This window comes from Hyla sarda, unplaced genomic scaffold, assembly GCF_029499605.1.
Source record: "Hyla sarda isolate aHylSar1 unplaced genomic scaffold, aHylSar1.hap1 scaffold_2091, whole genome shotgun sequence".
Lineage (NCBI taxonomy): Eukaryota > Metazoa > Chordata > Amphibia > Anura > Hylidae > Hyla > Hyla sarda.
Window position 1 is genome coordinate 1 of NW_026608756.1, and position 19,447 is coordinate 19,447.

At 46.0% G+C, this 19,447-nt stretch overlaps 8 non-coding genes and 1 pseudogene across 8 annotated transcripts; all 9 read right to left on the reverse strand.

Annotated features, from left to right (window-relative positions):
- On the reverse strand, window positions 1–111 carry LOC130319010 (U2 spliceosomal RNA; annotated as a pseudogene; the record flags this gene model as incomplete).
- A 2,092-nt stretch (window positions 112–2,203) lies between these two features.
- Window positions 2,204–2,394, reverse strand: LOC130318992 (U2 spliceosomal RNA). The gene has a single exon (XR_008865410.1). It is a non-coding gene; the product is annotated as a U2 spliceosomal RNA (small nuclear RNA).
- Window positions 2,395–4,479: 2,085 nt separating this feature from the next.
- LOC130319004 (U2 spliceosomal RNA) lies at window positions 4,480–4,670 on the reverse strand. Its single transcript, XR_008865421.1, has one exon. It is a non-coding gene; the product is annotated as a U2 spliceosomal RNA (small nuclear RNA).
- Window positions 4,671–6,751: 2,081 nt separating this feature from the next.
- LOC130319013 (U2 spliceosomal RNA) lies at window positions 6,752–6,942 on the reverse strand. The gene has a single exon (XR_008865426.1). It is a non-coding gene; the product is annotated as a U2 spliceosomal RNA (small nuclear RNA).
- A 2,078-nt stretch (window positions 6,943–9,020) lies between these two features.
- Window positions 9,021–9,211, reverse strand: LOC130319014 (U2 spliceosomal RNA). The gene has a single exon (XR_008865427.1). It is a non-coding gene; the product is annotated as a U2 spliceosomal RNA (small nuclear RNA).
- A 2,081-nt stretch (window positions 9,212–11,292) lies between these two features.
- LOC130319015 (U2 spliceosomal RNA) lies at window positions 11,293–11,483 on the reverse strand. Its single transcript, XR_008865428.1, has one exon. It is a non-coding gene; the product is annotated as a U2 spliceosomal RNA (small nuclear RNA).
- Window positions 11,484–13,569: 2,086 nt separating this feature from the next.
- LOC130318993 (U2 spliceosomal RNA) lies at window positions 13,570–13,760 on the reverse strand. Its single transcript, XR_008865411.1, has one exon. It is a non-coding gene; the product is annotated as a U2 spliceosomal RNA (small nuclear RNA).
- A 2,092-nt stretch (window positions 13,761–15,852) lies between these two features.
- Window positions 15,853–16,043, reverse strand: LOC130318994 (U2 spliceosomal RNA). The gene has a single exon (XR_008865412.1). It is a non-coding gene; the product is annotated as a U2 spliceosomal RNA (small nuclear RNA).
- Window positions 16,044–18,132: 2,089 nt separating this feature from the next.
- On the reverse strand, window positions 18,133–18,323 carry LOC130318995 (U2 spliceosomal RNA). The gene has a single exon (XR_008865413.1). It is a non-coding gene; the product is annotated as a U2 spliceosomal RNA (small nuclear RNA).
- Window positions 18,324–19,447: the final 1,124 nt, after the last annotated feature.

Below are 19,447 nucleotides of genomic sequence, written 5' to 3' on the forward strand. Positions count from 1 at the left end.
CGTTCTCAAAAATCCATTTAATATATGGTCCCCAGATAGGGGACGTATCAGATATTAAACTGATAAGAACAGATACTACACTTGATCTTAGCCAAAAGGCCGAGAAGCGATAACCGTGAAAGGGGCGGGCCCAACAAGGTCCCCTTCATGGGCACTATCACTGCTTGCTGTCAGGGAGGCTGCCAGACAATTTTCCATGCACACTCTGGGCTGGGGGGCAGTCAACCACCAGTACACACAGCAGAACCTAAACCCATACCATTATTGCTAAGCAGCAAGACAGGGGCCCATTGCACTCCCACGGGGCCTTTTTAAATGCAATCCATAACCCGGATTTGCCAGGAACCCTTCTTACTCCTCCTACTTGCATGTGACACTGGGCTTAGGATCTGCATAGGAAACACACACACAAGCACACACCTACCTTTGTTGCCTGCAGATGCCTCCTTGGCTGTCCCCAAACGGTATCAAACCAACACCCACGGGAAGCTGTAAGCATAGAGGACATGCCTGCACCCCATTGGACTTACCTGTGTGGGTTAAACCCGGGTTATTTGACAACCTATGGCGGTGATGGTTCTGCTCAGGCAGAGCAGTGCTGATGCTCCTCATAAAGCTGTCGCTGCTGTGAAGGTTCTAGGTGACATCACAAATCCCTATGGTTACATACACAACAAAGCTGGGTTGTTGTTGTTTACACTCTGCAAGGCCTGTGGAAGTGAGTGACATCATAGCACTGTAGTTCTGAGGGTTCTAGATGGATGCAACAATCTCCTGTTGCTTCTATGAAGGCCATAATAGACGACATCACCAAACAGCTCCATAGTCACATACACAGCAAAGGAGAGATGTTGTTTACACCTAGTGATGTCAGTGGTATTGAGTGACATCACAGCACAGTGCTAAGGCTCCTGGGCCTGGACACAGCAGCGGTTGCAATATCTCAACGGAGAATACGTTTATATATATGTGTGTGTGTGCGCGTATATATATATATATATATATATATATATATATATATATATCTCCGCCGAAATCACTTTTAAACCCATTTCCACCTTTTTTTCCCTTCTCTTCCTCTTACTTTTTTTTCACGTTTTTTTACGTTTTTCTCCTTTTCGCCTCTTTTCTGGGCGTATTATTCTTCTTTTTCTTCTTTTTTTTCGTCTAATGCATACCCCATCAGTGCAGCAATGCTTATTCAATACCGCCAGCAGATGGAGACACTGGGGGATAATTTTCTAAGGATTTATACTGATTTTTCCTGTCTGAATTTGTCGCACAGAAAGTTGCAGGCCAAATATGTGTGACATTTCTGCGACTTTAGCTTCTAGAGCATTTTTACAACATTATACATAGGTGCTGAATACATAAAAAGCGACTGTTCAGCGACAGACAAGTCGCATCGGCTGAAAGTAGGCCAGAATGTCAGTCCATGTTGGAGCAGGTTTAGATACAGTCTAAAGCATAGATCTCAAAGTCTGTGCACAGAATTTAGCAAGGGCCTCGCACCTTCTGATGCATCAGGTAGGTGCACAATAGCATAGCCTAACCCTCTGTACTTTGGTCTATATTGATGCGGGACATAGACAGCCAGCTGATGACCAATCCATTAGTGCAATGGATGGCTGGAAGCATTTGTCTTTGCCTTTGCAATACCACAGAAGCAATGCATGGTCAATGTACAGAAATGACACACCTGTGTGAACAGCCAGGAGACCCCCCCCCCCCCCCTCCCCCATGTTATGTTACATAGTTACATAGTTAGTACGGTCGAAAAAAGACATATGTCCATCAAGTTCAACCAGGGAATTAAGGGGTAGGGGTGTGGCGCGATATTGGGGAAGGGATGAGATTTTATATTTCTTCATAAGCATTAATCTTATTTTGTCAATTAGGAACATTCAGCACCCACCCGCTATCAAGGCAGCTGCCTATCATGTCATGCCCTACCTGCACAGGTGTGCTGGCTACTCAAATGATCCAATTAAGGAGGCCATTTAGTCAGCAGCAGCAGAAGTCCTGTGCCTGGACGCTCCAACAGGGGCCAGACACAAGCAGAAGCAGAAGCAGCAGAAGCAGCAGCAGCACCACCTTTTGTTTTTTGGCTGCAGCAGCAGCAAGGCCCACAGGGCTGGCTAGCTGGCTAGCCAGCAAGCAGGTAGCAATGAAAGTAGGAATCTTTCTTTTTAACCCTGTAAGGGGGTGGTGCACTGTACCCGAAGATACTGCCATATCGGGTCAATGCATAGGGCGACGGAAGCAAGCTTCGAAATCGGCCCCCGTTCTCAAAAATCCATTTAATATATGGTCCCCAGATAGGGGACGTATCAGATATTAAACTGATAAGAACAGATACTACACTTGATCTTAGCCAAAAGGCCGAGAAGCGATAACCGTGAAAGGGGCGGGCCCAACAAGGTCCCCTTCATGGGCACTATCACTGCTTGCTGTCAGGGAGGCTGCCAGACAATTTTCCATGCACACTCTGGGCTGGGGGGCAGTCAACCACCAGTACACACAGCAGAACCTAAACCCATACCATTATTGCTAAGCAGCAAGACAGGGGCCCATTGCACTCCCACGGGGCCTTTTTAAATGCAATCCATAACCCGGATTTGCCAGGAACCCTTCTTACTCCTCCTACTTGCATGTGACACTGGGCTTAGGATCTGCATAGGAAACACACACACAAGCACACACCTACCTTTGTTGCCTGCAGATGCCTCCTTGGCTGTCCCCAAACGGTATCAAACCAACACCCACGGGAAGCTGTAAGCATAGAGGACATGCCTGCACCCCATTGGACTTACCTGTGTGGGTTAAATCCGGGTTATTTGACAACCTATGGCGGTGATGGTTCTGCTCAGGCAGAGCAGTGCTGATGCTCCTCATAAAGCTGTCGCTGCTGTGAAGGTTCTAGGTGACATCACAAATCCCTTTGGTTACATACACAACAAAGCTGGGTTGTTGTTGTTTACACTCTGCAAGGCCTGTGGAAGTGAGTGACATCATAGCACTGTAGTTCTGAGGGTTCAAGATGGATGCAACAATCTCCTGTTGCTTCTATGAAGGCCGTAATAGACGACATCACCAAACAGCTCCATAGTCACATACACAGCAAAGGAGAGATGTTGTTTACACCTAGTGATGTCAGTGGTATTGAGTGACATCACAGCACAGTGCTAAGGCTCCTGGGCCTGGACACAGCAGCGGCTGCAATATCTCAACGGAGAATACGTTTATATCTATGTGTGTGTGTGCGCATATATATATATATATATATATATATATATATATATATATATATATATTTCTCCGCCGAAATCACTTTTAAACCCATTTCCACCTTTTTTTCCCTTCTCTTCCTCTTACTTTTTTTTCACGTTTTTTTACGTTTTTCTCCTTTTCGCCTCTTTTCTGGGCGTATTATTCTTCTTTTTCTTCTTTTTTTTCGTCTAATGCATACCCCATCAGTGCAGCAATGCTTATTCAATACCGCCAGCAGATGGAGACACTGGGGGATAATTTTCTAAGGATTTATACTGATTTTTCCTGTCTGAATTTGTCGCACAGAAAGTTGCAGGCCAAATATGTGTGACATTTCTGCGACTTTAGCTTCTAGAGCATTTTTACAACATTATACATAGGTGCTGAATACATAAAAAGCGACTGTTCAGCGACAGACAAGTCGCATCGGCTGAAAGTAGGCCAGAATGTCAGTCCATGTTGGAGCAGGTTTAGATACAGTCTAAAGCATAGATCTCAAAGTCTGTGCACAGAATTTAGCAAGGGCCTCGCACCTTCTGATGCATCAGGTAGGTGCACAATAGCATAGCCTAACCCTCTGTACTTTGGTCTATATTGATGCGGGACATAGACAGCCAGCTGATGACCAATCCATTAGTGCAATGGATGGCTGGAAGCATTTGTCTTTGCCTTTGCAATACCACAGAAGCAATGCATGGTCAATGTACAGCAATGACACACCTGTGTGAACAGCCAGGAGACCCCCCCCCCCCCCCATGTTATGTTACATAGTTACATAGTTAGTACGGTCGAAAAAAGACATATGTCCATCACGTTCAACCAGGGAATTAAGGGGTAGGGGTGTGGCGCGATATTGGGGAAGGGATGAGATTTTATATTTCTTCATAAGCATTAATCTTATTTTGTCAATTAGGAACATTCAGCACCCACCCGCTATCAAGGCAGCTGCCTATCATGTCATGCCCTACCTGCACAGGTGTGCTGGCTACTCAAATGATCCAATTAAGGAGGCCATTTAGTCAGCAGCAGCAGAAGTCCTGTGCCTGGACGCTCCAACAGGGGCCAGACACAAGCAGAAGCAGAAGCAGCAGCAGCACCACCTTTTGTTTTTTGGCTGCAGCAGCAGCAAGGCCCACAGGGCTGGCTAGCTGGCTAGCCAGCAAGCAGGTAGCAATGAAAGTAGGAATCTTTCTTTTTAACCCTGTAAGGGGGTGGTGCACTGTACCCGAAGATACTGCCATATCGGGTCAATGCATAGGGCGACGGAAGCAAGCTTCGAAATCGGCCCCCGTTCTCAAAAATCCATTTAATATATGGTCCCCAGATAGGGGACGTATCAGATATTAAACTGATAAGAACAGATACTACACTTGATCTTAGCCAAAAGGCCGAGAAGCGATAACCGTGAAAGGGGCGGGCCCAACAAGGTCCCCTTCATGGGCACTATCACTGCTTGCTGTCAGGGAGGCTGCCAGACAATTTTCCATGCACACTCTGGGCTGGGGGGCAGTCAACCACCAGTACACACAGCAGAACCTAAACCCATACCATTATTGCTAAGCAGCAAGACAGGGGCCCATTGCACTCCCACGGGGCCTTTTTAAATGCAATCCATAACCCGGATTTGCCAGGAACCCTTCTTACTCCTCCTACTTGCATGTGACACTGGGCTTAGGATCTGCATAGGAAACACACACACAAGCACACACCTACCTTTGTTGCCTGCAGATGCCTCCTTGGCTGTCCCCAAACGGTATCAAACCAACACCCACGGGAAGCTGTAAGCATAGAGGACATGCCTGCACCCCATTGGACTTACCTGTGTGGGTTAAATCCGGGTTATTTGACAACCTATGGCGGTGATGGTTCTGCTCAGGCAGAGCAGTGCTGATGCTCCTCATAAAGCTGTCGCTGCTGTGAAGGTTCTAGGTGACATCACAAATCCCTATGGTTACATACACAACAAAGCTGGGTTGTTGTTGTTTACACTCTGCAAGGCCTGTGGAAGTGAGTGACATCATAGCACTGTAGTTCTGAGGGTTCTAGATGGATGCAACAATCTCCTGTTGCTTCTATGAAGGCCATAATAGACGACATCACCAAACAGCTCCATAGTCACATACACAGCAAAGGAGAGATGTTGTTTACACCTAGTGATGTCAGTGGTATTGAGTGACATCACAGCACAGTGCTAAGGCTCCTGGGCCTGGACACAGCAGCGGCTGCAATATCTCAACGGAGAATACGTTTATATATATGTGTGTGTGTGCGCGTATATATATATATATATATATATATATATATATATATATATATATTTCTCCGCCGAAATCACTTTTAAACCCATTTCCACCTTTTTTTCCCTTCTCTTCCTCTTACTTTTTTTTCACGTTTTTTTACGTTTTTCTCCTTTTCGCCTCTTTTCTGGGCGTATTATTCTTCTTTTTCTTCTTTTTTTTCGTCTAATGCATACCCCATCAGTGCAGCAATGCTTATTCAATACCGCCAGCAGATGGAGACACTGGGGGATAATTTTCTAAGGATTTATACTGATTTTTCCTGTCTGAATTTGTCGCACAGAAAGTTGCAGGCCAAATATGTGTGACATTTCTGCGACTTTAGCTTCTAGAGCATTTTTACAACATTATACATAGGTGCTGAATACATAAAAAGCGACTGTTCAGCGACAGACAAGTCGCATTGGCTGAAAGTAGGCCAGAATGTCAGTCCATGTTGGAGCAGGTTTAGATACAGTCTAAAGCATAGATCTCAAAGTCTGTGCACAGAATTTAGCAAGGGCCTCGCACCTTCTGATGCATCAGGTAGGTGCACAATAGCATAGCCTAACCCTCTGTACTTTGGTCTATATTGATGCGGGACATAGACAGCCAGCTGATGACCAATCCATTAGTGCAATGGATGGCTGGAAGCATTTGTCTTTGCCTTTGCAATACCACAGAAGCAATGCATGGTCAATGTACAGCAATGACACACCTGTGTGAACAGCCAGGAGACCCCCCCCCCCCCATGTTATGTTACATAGTTACATAGTTAGTACGGTCGAAAAAAGACATATGTCCATCAAGTTCAACCAGGGAATTAAGGGGTAGGGGTGTGGCGCGATATTGGGGAAGGGATGAGATTTTATATTTCTTCATAAGCATTAATCTTATTTTGTCAATTAGGAACATTCAGCACCCACCCGCTATCAAGGCAGCTGCCTATCATGTCATGCCCTACCTGCACAGGTGTGCTGGCTACTCAAATGATCCAATTAAGGAGGCCATTTAGTCAGCAGCAGCAGAAGTCCTGTGCCTGGACGCTCCAACAGCGGCCAGACACAAGCAGAAGCAGAAGCAGCACCACCTTTTGTTTTTTGGCTGCAGCAGCAGCAGCAGCAAGGCCCACAGGGCTGGCTAGCTGGCTAGCCAGCAAGCAGGTAGCAATGAAAGTAGGAATCTTTCTTTTTAACCCTGTAAGGGGGTGGTGCACTGTACCCGAAGATACTGCCATATCGGGTCAATGCATAGGGCGACGGAAGCAAGCTTCGAAATCGGCCCCCGTTCTCAAAAATCCATTTAATATATGGTCCCCAGATAGGGGACGTATCAGATATTAAACTGATAAGAACAGATACTACACTTGATCTTAGCCAAAAGGCCGAGAAGCGATAACCGTGAAAGGGGCGGGCCCAACAAGGTCCCCTTCATGGGCACTATCACTGCTTGCTGTCAGGGAGGCTGCCAGACAATTTTCCATGCACACTCTGGGCTGGGGGGCAGTCAACCACCAGTACACACAGCAGAACCTAAACCCATACCATTATTGCTAAGCAGCAAGACAGGGGCCCATTGCACTCCCACGGGGCCTTTTTAAATGCAATCCATAACCCGGATTTGCCAGGAACCCTTCTTACTCCTCCTACTTGCATGTGACACTGGGCTTAGGATCTGCATAGGAAACACACACACAAGCACACACCTACCTTTGTTGCCTGCAGATGCCTCCTTGGCTGTCCCCAAACGGTATCAAACCAACACCCACGGGAAGCTGTAAGCATAGAGGACATGCCTGCACCCCATTGGACTTACCTGTGTGGGTTAAATCCGGGTTATTTGACAACCTATGGCGGTGATGGTTCTGCTCAGGCAGAGCAGTGCTGATGCTCCTCATAAAGCTGTCGCTGCTGTGAAGGTTCTAGGTGACATCACAAATCCCTATGGTTACATACACAACAAAGCTGGGTTGTTGTTGTTTACACTCTGCAAGGCCTGTGGAAGTGAGTGACATCATAGCACTGTAGTTCTGAGGGTTCTAGATGGATGCAACAATCTCCTGTTGCTTCTATGAAGGCCATAATAGACGACATCACCAAACAGCTCCATAGTCACATACACAGCAAAGGAGAGATGTTGTTTACACCTAGTGATGTCAGTGGTATTGAGTGACATCACAGCACAGTGCTAAGGCTCCTGGGCCTGGACACAGCAGCGGCTGCAATATCTCAACGGAGAATACGTTTATATATATGTGTGTGTGTGCGCGTATATATATATATATATATATATATATATATATATATATTTCTCCGCCGAAATCACTTTTAAACCCATTTCCACCTTTTTTTCCCTTCTCTTCCTCTTACTTTTTTTTCACGTTTTTTTACGTTTTTCTCCTTTTCGCCTCTTTTCTGGGCGTATTATTCTTCTTTTTCTTCTTTTTTTTCGTCTAATGCATACCCCATCAGTGCAGCAATGCTTATTCAATACCGCCAGCAGATGGAGACACTGGGGGATAATTTTCTAAGGATTTATACTGATTTTTCCTGTCTGAATTTGTCGCACAGAAAGTTGCAGGCCAAATATGTGTGACATTTCTGCGACTTTAGCTTCTAGAGCATTTTTACAACATTATACATAGGTGCTGAATACATAAAAAGCGACTGTTCAGCGACAGACAAGTCGCATCGGCTGAAAGTAGGCCAGAATGTCAGTCCATGTTGGAGCAGGTTTAGATACAGTCTAAAGCATAGATCTCAAAGTCTGTGCACAGAATTTAGCAAGGGCCTCGCACCTTCTGATGCATCAGGTAGGTGCACAATAGCATAGCCTAACCCTCTGTACTTTGGTCTATATTGATGCGGGACATAGACAGCCAGCTGATGACCAATCCATTAGTGCAATGGATGGCTGGAAGCATTTGTCTTTGCCTTTGCAATACCACAGAAGCAATGCATGGTCAATGTACAGCAATGACACACCTGTGTGAACAGCCAGGAGACCCCCCCCCCCCCCCCATGTTATGTTACATAGTTACATAGTTAGTACGGTCGAAAAAAGACATATGTCCATCAAGTTCAACCAGGGAATTAAGGGGTAGGGGTGTGGCGCGATATTGGGGAAGGGATGAGATTTTATATTTCTTCATAAGCATTAATCTTATTTTGTCAATTAGGAACATTCAGCACCCACCCGCTATCAAGGCAGCTGCCTATCATGTCATGCCCTACCTGCACAGGTGTGCTGGCTACTCAAATGATCCAATTAAGGAGGCCATTTAGTCAGCAGCAGCAGAAGTCCTGTGCCTGGACGCTCCAACAGCGGCCAGACACAAGCAGAAGCAGAAGCAGCAGCAGCACCACCTTTTGTTTTTTGGCTGCAGCAGCAGCAAGGCCCACAGGGCTGGCTAGCTGGCTAGCCAGCAAGCAGGTAGCAATGAAAGTAGGAATCTTTCTTTTTAACCCTGTAAGGGGGTGGTGCACTGTACCCGAAGATACTGCCATATCGGGTCAATGCATAGGGCGACGGAAGCAAGCTTCGAAATCGGCCCCCGTTCTCAAAAATCCATTTAATATATGGTCCCCAGATAGGGGACGTATCAGATATTAAACTGATAAGAACAGATACTACACTTGATCTTAGCCAAAAGGCCGAGAAGCGATAACCGTGAAAGGGGCGGGCCCAACAAGGTCCCCTTCATGGGCACTATCACTGCTTGCTGTCAGGGAGGCTGCCAGACAATTTTCCATGCACACTCTGGGCTGGGGGGCAGTCAACCACCAGTACACACAGCAGAACCTAAACCCATACCATTATTGCTAAGCAGCAAGACAGGGGCCCATTGCACTCCCACGGGGCCTTTTTAAATGCAATCCATAACCCGGATTTGCCAGGAACCCTTCTTACTCCTCCTACTTGCATGTGACACTGGGCTTAGGATCTGCATAGGAAACACACACACAAGCACACACCTACCTTTGTTGCCTGCAGATGCCTCCTTGGCTGTCCCCAAACGGTATCAAACCAACACCCACGGGAAGCTGTAAGCATAGAGGACATGCCTGCACCCCATTGGACTTACCTGTGTGGGTTAAACCCGGGTTATTTGACAACCTATGGCGGTGATGGTTCTGCTCAGGCAGAGCAGTGCTGATGCTCCTCATAAAGCTGTCGCTGCTGTGAAGGTTCTAGGTGACATCACAAATCCCTATGGTTACATACACAACAAAGCTGGGTTGTTGTTGTTTACACTCTGCAAGGCCTGTGGAAGTGAGTGACATCATAGCACTGTAGTTCTGAGGGTTCTAGATGGATGCAACAATCTCCTGTTGCTTCTATGAAGGCCATAATAGACGACATCACCAAACAGCTCCATAGTCACATACACAGCAAAGGAGAGATGTTGTTTACACCTAGTGATGTCAGTGGTATTGAGTGACATCACAGCACAGTGCTAAGGCTCCTGGGCCTGGACACAGCAGCGGCTGCAATATCTCAACGGAGAATACGTTTATATATATGTGTGTGTGTGCGCGTATATATATATATATATATATATATATATATATATATATATTTCTCCGCCGAAATCACTTTTAAACCCATTTCCACCTTTTTTTCCCTTCTCTTCCTCTTACTTTTTTTTCACGTTTTTTTACGTTTTTCTCCTTTTCGCCTCTTTTCTGGGCGTATTATTCTTCTTTTTCTTCTTTTTTTTCGTCTAATGCATACCCCATCAGTGCAGCAATGCTTATTCAATACCGCCAGCAGATGGAGACACTGGGGGATAATTTTCTAAGGATTTATACTGATTTTTCCTGTCTGAATTTGTCGCACAGAAAGTTGCAGGCCAAATATGTGTGACATTTCTGCGGCTTTAGCTTCTAGAGCATTTTTACAACATTATACATAGGTGCTGAATACATAAAAAGCGACTGTTCAGCGACAGACAAGTCGCATCGGCTGAAAGTAGGCCAGAATGTCAGTCCATGTTGGAGCAGGTTTAGATACAGTCTAAAGCATAGATCTCAAAGTCTGTGCACAGAATTTAGCAAGGGCCTCGCACCTTCTGATGCATCAGGTAGGTGCACAATAGCATAGCCTAACCCTCTGTACTTTGGTCTATATTGATGCGGGACATAGACAGCCAGCTGATGACCAATCCATTAGTGCAATGGATGGCTGGAAGCATTTGTCTTTGCCTTTGCAATACCACAGAAGCAATGCATGGTCAATGGACAGCAATGACACACCTGTGTGAACAGCCAGGAGACCCCCCCCCCCATGTTATGTTACATAGTTACATAGTTAGTACGGTCGAAAAAAGACATATGTCCATCAAGTTCAACCAGGGAATTAAGGGGTAGGGGTGTGGCGCGATATTGGGGAAGGGATGAGATTTTATATTTCTTCATAAGCATTAATCTTATTTTGTCAATTAGGAACATTCAGCACCCACCCGCTATCAAGGCAGCTGCCTATCATGTCATGCCCTACCTGCACAGGTGTGCTGGCTACTCAAATGATCCAATTAAGGAGGCCATTTAGTCAGCAGCAGCAGAAGTCCTGTGCCTGGACGCTCCAACAGCGGCCAGACACAAGCAGAAGCAGAAGCAGCAGCAGCACCACCTTTTGTTTTTTGGCTGCAGCAGCAGCAGCAGCAAGGCCCACAGGGCTGGCTAGCTGGCTAGCCAGCAAGCAGGTAGCAATGAAAGTAGGAATCTTTCTTTTTAACCCTGTAAGGGGGTGGTGCACTGTACCCGAAGATACTGCCATATCGGGTCAATGCATAGGGCGACGGAAGCAAGCTTCGAAATCGGCCCCCGTTCTCAAAAATCCATTTAATATATGGTCCCCAGATAGGGGACGTATCAGATATTAAACTGATAAGAACAGATACTACACTTGATCTTAGCCAAAAGGCCGAGAAGCGATAACCGTGAAAGGGGCGGGCCCAACAAGGTCCCCTTCATGGGCACTATCACTGCTTGCTGTCAGGGAGGCTGCCAGACAATTTTCCATGCACACTCTGGGCTGGGGGGCAGTCAACCACCAGTACACACAGCAGAACCTAAACCCATACCATTATTGCTAAGCAGCAAGACAGGGGCCCATTGCACTCCCACGGGGCCTTTTTAAATGCAATCCATAACCCGGATTTGCCAGGAACCCTTCTTACTCCTCCTACTTGCATGTGACACTGGGCTTAGGATCTGCATAGGAAACACACACACAAGCACACACCTACCTTTGTTGCCTGCAGATGCCTCCTTGGCTGTCCCCAAACGGTATCAAACCAACACCCACGGGAAGCTGTAAGCATAGAGGACATGCCTGCACCCCATTGGACTTACCTGTGTGGGTTAAACCCGGGTTATTTGACAACCTATGGCGGTGATGGTTCTGCTCAGGCAGAGCAGTGCTGATGCTCCTCATAAAGCTGTCGCTGCTGTGAAGGTTCTAGGTGACATCACAAATCCCTATGGTTACATACACAACAAAGCTGGGTTGTTGTTGTTTACACTCTGCAAGGCCTGTGGAAGTGAGTGACATCATAGCACTGTAGTTCTGAGGGTTCTAGATGGATGCAACAATCTCCTGTTGCTTCTATGAAGGCCATAATAGACGACATCACCAAACAGCTCCATAGTCACATACACAGCAAAGGAGAGATGTTGTTTACACCTAGTGATGTCAGTGGTATTGAGTGACATCACAGCACAGTGCTAAGGCTCCTGGGCCTGGACACAGCAGCGGCTGCAATATCTCAACGGAGAATACGTTTATATATATGTGTGTGTGTGCGCGTATATATATATATATATATATATATATATATATATATATATATATTTCTCCGCCGAAATCACTTTTAAACCCATTTCCACCTTTTTTTCCCTTCTCTTCCTCTTACTTTTTTTTCACGTTTTTTTACGTTTTTCTCCTTTTCGCCTCTTTTCTGGGCGTATTATTCTTCTTTTTCTTCTTTTTTTTCGTCTAATGCATACCCCATCAGTGCAGCAATGCTTATTCAATACCGCCAGCAGATGGAGACACTGGGGGATAATTTTCTAAGGATTTATACTGATTTTTCCTGTCTGAATTTGTCGCACAGAAAGTTGCAGGCCAAATATGTGTGACATTTCTGCGGCTTTAGCTTCTAGAGCATTTTTACAACATTATACATAGGTGCTGAATACATAAAAAGCGACTGTTCAGCGACAGACAAGTCGCATCGGCTGAAAGTAGGCCAGAATGTCAGTCCATGTTGGAGCAGGTTTAGATACAGTCTAAAGCATAGATCTCAAAGTCTGTGCACAGAATTTAGCAAGGGCCTCGCACCTTCTGATGCATCAGGTAGGTGCACAATAGCATAGCCTAACCCTCTGTACTTTGGTCTATATTGATGCGGGACATAGACAGCCAGCTGATGACCAATCCATTAGTGCAATGGATGGCTGGAAGCATTTGTCTTTGCCTTTGCAATACCACAGAAGCAATGCATGGTCAATGTACAGCAATGACACACCTGTGTGAACAGCCAGGAGACCCCCCCCCCCCATGTTATGTTACATAGTTACATAGTTAGTACGGTCGAAAAAAGACATATGTCCATCAAGTTCAACCAGGGAATTAAGGGGTAGGGGTGTGGCGCGATATTGGGGAAGGGATGAGATTTTATATTTCTTCATAAGCATTAATCTTATTTTGTCAATTAGGAACATTCAGCACCCACCCGCTATCAAGGCAGCTGCCTATCATGTCATGCCCTACCTGCACAGGTGTGCTGGCTACTCAAATGATCCAATTAAGGAGGCCATTTAGTCAGCAGCAGCAGAAGTCCTGTGCCTGGACGCTCCAACAGCGGCCAGACACAAGCAGAAGCAGAAGCAGCAGCAGCACCACCTTTTGTTTTTTGGCTGCAGCAGCAGCAGCAGCAAGGCCCACAGGGCTGGCTAGCTGGCTAGCCAGCAAGCAGGTAGCAATGAAAGTAGGAATCTTTCTTTTTAACCCTGTAAGGGGGTGGTGCACTGTACCCGAAGATACTGCCATATCGGGTCAATGCATAGGGCGACGGAAGCAAGCTTCGAAATCGGCCCCCGTTCTCAAAAATCCATTTAATATATGGTCCCCAGATAGGGGACGTATCAGATATTAAACTGATAAGAACAGATACTACACTTGATCTTAGCCAAAAGGCCGAGAAGCGATAACCGTGAAAGGGGCGGGCCCAACAAGGTCCCCTTCATGGGCACTATCACTGCTTGCTGTCAGGGAGGCTGCCAGACAATTTTCCATGCACACTCTGGGCTGGGGGGCAGTCAACCACCAGTACACACAGCAGAACCTAAACCCATACCATTATTGCTAAGCAGCAAGACAGGGGCCCATTGCACTCCCACGGGGCCTTTTTAAATGCAATCCATAACCCGGATTTGCCAGGAACCCTTCTTACTCCTCCTACTTGCATGTGACACTGGGCTTAGGATCTGCATAGGAAACACACACACAAGCACACACCTACCTTTGTTGCCTGCAGATGCCTCCTTGGCTGTCCCCAAACGGTATCAAACCAACACCCACGGGAAGCTGTAAGCATAGAGGACATGCCTGCACCCCATTGGACTTACCTGTGTGGGTTAAACCCGGGTTATTTGACAACCTATGGCGGTGATGGTTCTGCTCAGGCAGAGCAGTGCTGATGCTCCTCATAAAGCTGTCGCTGCTGTGAAGGTTCTAGGTGACATCACAAATCCCTATGGTTACATACACAACAAAGCTGGGTTGTTGTTGTTTACACTCTGCAAGGCCTGTGGAAGTGAGTGACATCATAGCACTGCAGTTCTGAGGGTTCTAGATGGATGCAACAATCTCCTGTTGCTTCTATGAAGGCCATAATAGACGACATCACCAAACAGCTCCATAGTCACATACACAGCAAAGGAGAGATGTTGTTTACACCTAGTGATGTCAGTGGTATTGAGTGACATCACAGCACAGTGCTAAGGCTCCTGGGCCTGGACACAGCAGCGGCTGCAATATCTCAACGGAGAATACGTTTATATATATGTGTGTGTGTGCGCGTATATATATATATATATATATATATATATATATATATATATATATATTTCTCCGCCGAAATCACTTTTAAACCCATTTCCACCTTTTTTTCCCTTCTCTTCCTCTTACTTTTTTTTCACGTTTTTTTACGTTTTTCTCCTTTTCGCCTCTTTTCTGGGCGTATTATTCTTCTTTTTCTTCTTTTTTTTCGTCTAATGCATACCCCATCAGTGCAGCAATGCTTATTCAATACCGCCAGCAGATGGAGACACTGGGGGATAATTTTCTAAGGATTTATACTGATTTTTCCTGTCTGAATTTGTCGCACAGAAAGTTGCAGGCCAAATATGTGTGACATTTCTGCGACTTTAGCTTCTAGAGCATTTTTACAACATTATACATAGGTGCTGAATACATAAAAAGCGACTGTTCAGCGACAGACAAGTCGCATCGGCTGAAAGTAGGCCAGAATGTCAGTCCATGTTGGAGCAGGTTTAGATACAGTCTAAAGCATAGATCTCAAAGTCTGTGCACAGAATTTAGCAAGGGCCTCGCACCTTCTGATGCATCAGGTAGGTGCACAATAGCATAGCCTAACCCTCTGTACTTTGGTCTATATTGATGCGGGACATAGACAGCCAGCTGATGACCAATCCATTAGTGCAATGGATGGCTGGAAGCATTTGTCTTTGCCTTTGCAATACCACAGAAGCAATGCATGGTCAATGTACAGCAATGACACACCTGTGTGAACAGCCAGGAGACCCCCCCCCCCCCCCCATGTTATGTTACATAGTTACATAGTTAGTACGGTCGAAAAAAGACATATGTCCATCAAGTTCAACCAGGGAATTAAGGGGTAGGGGTGTGGCGCGATATTGGGGAAGGGATGAGATTTTATATTTCTTCATAAGCATTAATCTTATTTTGTCAATTAGGAACATTCAGCACCCACCCGCTATCAAGGCAGCTGCCTATCATGTCATGCCCTACCTGCACAGGTGTGCTGGCTACTCAAATGATCCAATTAAGGAGGCCATTTAGTCAGCAGCAGCAGAAGTCCTGTGCCTGGACGCTCCAACAGCGGCCAGACACAAGCAGAAGCAGAAGCAGCAGCAGCACCACCTTTTGTTTTTTGGCTGCAGCAGCAGCAGCAGCAAGGCCCACAGGGCTGGCTAGCTGGCTAGCCAGCAAGCAGGTAGCAATGAAAGTAGGAATCTTTCTTTTTAACCCTGTAAGGGGGTGGTGCACTGTACCCGAAGATACTGCCATATCGGGTCAATGCATAGGGCGACGGAAGCAAGCTTCGAAATCGGCCCCCGTTCTCAAAAATCCATTTAATATATGGTCCCCAGATAGGGGACGTATCAGATATTAAACTGATAAGAACAGATACTACACTTGATCTTAGCCAAAAGGCCGAGAAGCGATAACCGTGAAAGGGGCGGGCCCAACAAGGTCCCCTTCATGGGCACTATCACTGCTTGCTGTCAGGGAGGCTGCCAGACAATTTTCCATGCACACACTGGGCTGGGGGGCAGTCAACCACCAGTACACACAGCAGAACCTAAACCCATACCATTATTGCTAAGCAGCAAGACAGGGGCCCATTGCACTCCCACGGGGCCTTTTTAAATGCAATCCATAACCCGGATTTGCCAGGAACCCTTCTTACTCCTCCTACTTGCATGTGACACTGGGCTTAGGATCTGCATAGGAAACACACACACAAGCACACACCTACCTTTGTTGCCTGCAGATGCCTCCTTGGCTGTCCCCAAACGGTATCAAACCAACACCCACGGGAAGCTGTAAGCATAGAGGACATGCCTGCACCCCATTGGACTTACCTGTGTGGGTTAAACCCGGGTTATTTGACAACCTATGGCGGTGATGGTTCTGCTCAGGCAGAGCAGTGCTGATGCTCCTCATAAAGCTGTCGCTGCTGTGAAGGTTCTAGGTGACATCACAAATCCCTATGGTTACATACACAACAAAGCTGGGTTGTTGTTGTTTACACTCTGCAAGGCCTGTGGAAGTGAGTGACATCATAGCACTGTAGTTCTGAGGGTTCTAGATGGATGCAACAATCTCCTGTTGCTTCTATGAAGGCCATAATAGACGACATCACCAAACAGCTCCATAGTCACATACACAGCAAAGGAGAGATGTTGTTTACACCTAGTGATGTCAGTGGTATTGAGTGACATCACAGCACAGTGCTAAGGCTCCTGGGCCTGGACACAGCAGCGGCTGCAATATCTCAACGGAGAATACGTTTATATATATGTGTGTGTGTGCGCGTATATATATATATATATATATATATATATATATATATATATATATATATTTCTCCGCCGAAATCACTTTTAAACCCATTTCCACCTTTTTTTCCCTTCTCTTCCTCTTACTTTTTTTTCACGTTTTTTTACGTTTTTCTCCTTTTCGCCTCTTTTCTGGGCGTATTATTCTTCTTTTTCTTCTTTTTTTTCGTCTAATGCATACCCCATCAGTGCAGCAATGCTTATTCAATACCGCCAGCAGATGGAGACACTGGGGGATAATTTTCTAAGGATTTATACTGATTTTTCCTGTCTGAATTTGTCGCACAGAAAGTTGCAGGCCAAATATGTGTGACATTTCTGCGGCTTTAGCTTCTAGAGCATTTTTACAACATTATACATAGGTGCTGAATACATAAAAAGCGACTGTTCAGCGACAGACAAGTCGCATCGGCTGAAAGTAGGCCAGAATGTCAGTCCATGTTGGAGCAGGTTTAGATACAGTCTAAAGCATAGATCTCAAAGTCTGTGCACAGAATTTAGCAAGGGCCTCGCACCTTCTGATGCATCAGGTAGGTGCACAATAGCATAGCCTAACCCTCTGTACTTTGGTCTATATTGATGCGGGACATAGACAGCCAGCTGATGACCAATCCATTAGTGCAATGGATGGCTGGAAGCATTTGTCTTTGCCTTTGCAATACCACAGAAGCAATGCATGGTCAATGTACAGCAATGACACACCTGTGTGAACAGCCAGGAGACCCCCCCCCCCATGTTATGTTACATAGTTACATAGTTAGTACGGTCGAAAAAAGACATATGTCCATCAAGTTCAACCAGGGAATTAAGGGGTAGGGGTGTGGCGCGATATTGGGGAAGGGATGAGATTTTATATTTCTTCATAAGCATTAATCTTATTTTGTCAATTAGGAACATTCAGCACCCACCCGCTATCAAGGCAGCTGCCTATCATGTCATGCCCTACCTGCACAGGTGTGCTGGCTACTCAAATGATCCAATTAAGGAGGCCATTTAGTCAGCAGCAGCAGAAGTCCTGTGCCTGGACGCTCCAACAGCGGCCAGACACAAGCAGAAGCAGAAGCAGCAGCAGCACCACCTTTTGTTTTTTGGCTGCAGCAGCAGCAGCAGCAAGGCCCACAGGGCTGGCTAGCTGGCTAGCCAGCAAGCAGGTAGCAATGAAAGTAGGAATCTTTCTTTTTAACCCTGTAAGGGGGTGGTGCACTGTACCCGAAGATACTGCCATATCGGGTCAATGCATAGGGCGACGGAAGCAAGCTTCGAAATCGGCCCCCGTTCTCAAAAATCCATTTAATATATGGTCCCCAGATAGGGGACGTATCAGATATTAAACTGATAAGAACAGATACTACACTTGATCTTAGCCAAAAGGCCGAGAAGCGATAACCGTGAAAGGGGCGGGCCCAACAAGGTCCCCTTCATGGGCACTATCACTGCTTGCTGTCAGGGAGGCTGCCAGACAATTTTCCATGCACACTCTGGGCTGGGGGGCAGTCAACCACCAGTACACACAGCAGAACCTAAACCCATACCATTATTGCTAAGCAGCAAGACAGGGGCCCATTGCACTCCCACGGGGCCTTTTTAAATGCAATCCATAACCCGGATTTGCCAGGAACCCTTCTTACTCCTCCTACTTGCATGTGACACTGGGCTTAGGATCTGCATAGGAAACACACACACAAGCACACACCTACCTTTGTTGCCTGCAGATGCCTCCTTGGCTGTCCCCAAACGGTATCAAACCAACACCCACGGGAAGCTGTAAGCATAGAGGACATGCCTGCACCCCATTGGACTTACCTGTGTGGGTTAAACCCGGGTTATTTGACAACCTATGGCGGTGATGGTTCTGCTCAGGCAGAGCAGTGCTGATGCTCCTCATAAAGCTGTCGCTGCTGTGAAGGTTCTAGGTGACATCACAAATCCCTATGGTTACATACACAACAAAGCTGGGTTGTTGTTGTTTACACTCTGCAAGGCCTGTGGAAGTGAGTGACATCATAGCACTGCAGTTCTGAGGGTTCTAGATGGATGCAACAATCTCCTGTTGCTTCTATGAAGGCCATAATAGACGACATCACCAAACAGCTCCATAGTCACATACACAGCAAAGGAGAGATGTTGTTTACACCTAGTGATGTCAGTGGTATTGAGTGACATCACAGCACAGTGCTAAGGCTCCTGGGCCTGGACACAGCAGCGGCTGCAATATCTCAACGGAGAATACGTTTATATATATGTGTGTGTGTGCGCGTATATATATATATATATATATATATATATATATATATATATATATATATATATATATTTCTCCGCCGAAATCACTTTTAAACCCATTTCCACCTTTTTTTCCCTTCTCTTCCTCTTACTTTTTTTTCACGTTTTTTTACGTTTTTCTCCTTTTCGCCTCTTTTCTGGGCGTATTATTCTTCTTTTTCTTCTTTTTTTTCGTCTAATGCATACCCCATCAGTGCAGCAATGCTTATTCAATACCGCCAGCAG